Source organism: Euphorbia lathyris, chromosome 6 (assembly GCF_963576675.1).
Source record: "Euphorbia lathyris chromosome 6, ddEupLath1.1, whole genome shotgun sequence".
Taxonomy (NCBI): domain Eukaryota; kingdom Viridiplantae; phylum Streptophyta; class Magnoliopsida; order Malpighiales; family Euphorbiaceae; genus Euphorbia; species Euphorbia lathyris.
Window position 1 is genome coordinate 43,540,235 of NC_088915.1, and position 1,510 is coordinate 43,541,744.

The 1,510-nt window shown below is 37.2% G+C and overlaps 1 non-coding gene across 1 annotated transcript; it reads left to right on the top strand.

The window, feature by feature from the left end:
• The first annotated feature begins 987 nt into the window (after window positions 1–987).
• Window positions 988–1,095, top strand: LOC136234459 (small nucleolar RNA R71). Its single transcript, XR_010691342.1, has one exon. It is a non-coding gene; the product is annotated as a small nucleolar RNA R71 (small nucleolar RNA).
• Window positions 1,096–1,510: the final 415 nt, after the last annotated feature.

Here is a 1,510-nt window from a genome sequence, read left to right on the forward strand (position 1 = left end):
TTAGTGGGCAAATTGCTTGACACTATTGAACTACAGTCCTCAGTTAGTGAAATGGATGAAATTCCTTCCCAACTAATCTTCTTTGAAATTAAATCTTTTAAGTACTTACCATAGTGAAATGTATCTTCTTTGGATTTTGGTAAATCAGTTCCTTGTAAAGTTGAGTCTCCGGGCATTTTCGGACCTAAGTAATTTTTCCCTGAACAAAGAGTGATAGCCTTTACATGCTCTTTCGGATTTTCTTCCGTATAGCTGGGAAGACTTCCCTCTTTTCGGGATGGAATTGATTTTGCAATTTGTCCAATTTGAACCTCCAAATTATGGATGCTAGATGAGTGGTTTTTAATACGCTGATCGAATTTATTTTCGATCCGTTTAAAACCATCATCGTGATTACTTATTTTTCCACCGATAGCATCTATAAATTTGTCGATTTTAGAAGATAAAGTGCTAATCGTATCTCTGGATTGATTTTGATAATTGTTAGTACGATTTTGATTAGCATTTGCATTTGCATTATTATTATCTTTCCAATTAAAGTTAGGATGATTCCTCCATCCAGGATTATAAGTACTAGAATAAGGATTATTAGTTTGGTTTTGCCCTTGGACAAAATTTACATGTTCGATCTCACTCATACCTTCATAATCCACATCCATTTGGACTGGATTACCGTTGGCATCGCATGGTGCTATAAACCTATCAATTTTGTGCGACAAAGCAGAAAATTGGGCTTGTAACATCGCGACTGGATCAAGATTCACTATACCTTTAACAGATGATGTGGTTGAGGATGTTGGTTTCGCCACAGGTATGTGTCCACGTTCCGCGGGCCACATACTGTTGTTGATTGCCATTTCCTCCAAAAGTTCTCTTGCTTGGGCTGATGTCTTCTTCATAAATAACCCTCCCGACATAGCATCTAATGAGCCTCTAGTTGTAGGATTTAATCCATTATAAAATGTTTGCATTAAAAGTGCATCGGGCAATTGGTGGTGTGGGCAGAAACGTTGAAGTTATTTAAAACGTTCCCAAGCCTCATAAAGAGTTTCATTATCATTTTTGAGAAAAAAATATTAACTCTTTTATGACTCTTGTTGTTTTTGCTAAAGGAAAATATTTTGATAAAAACGCTTGGGCTAATTGTTCCCAAGTCGCAAATGTTACGCCTGGCATAGAAGTTAACCACTCTTTGGCTCTATCCTTCAAAGTGAAAGGAAAGAGGCGAAGTTTGATTGCTTCGGCAGTCATATCTAGTATCTTAAAAGTGTCACAAATTTCAAGGAAATTTGTCAAATGGGTGTTAGCATTTTCGTTAGGTAACCCATAAAATGTTACATTATTCTGCAACATATTAAGTAAAGCGGGCTTAATTTCAAATTGGTTTGCGGTGATTCTGGGTCTAATGATACTATTGGTTACACCGGCCACGGCGCCAAAAACTTGTTGAGCGATTTTCGCAAGTGCACGGTTTCGCTTGTAGTAATAAAAAGATATCGATCCCACAGGG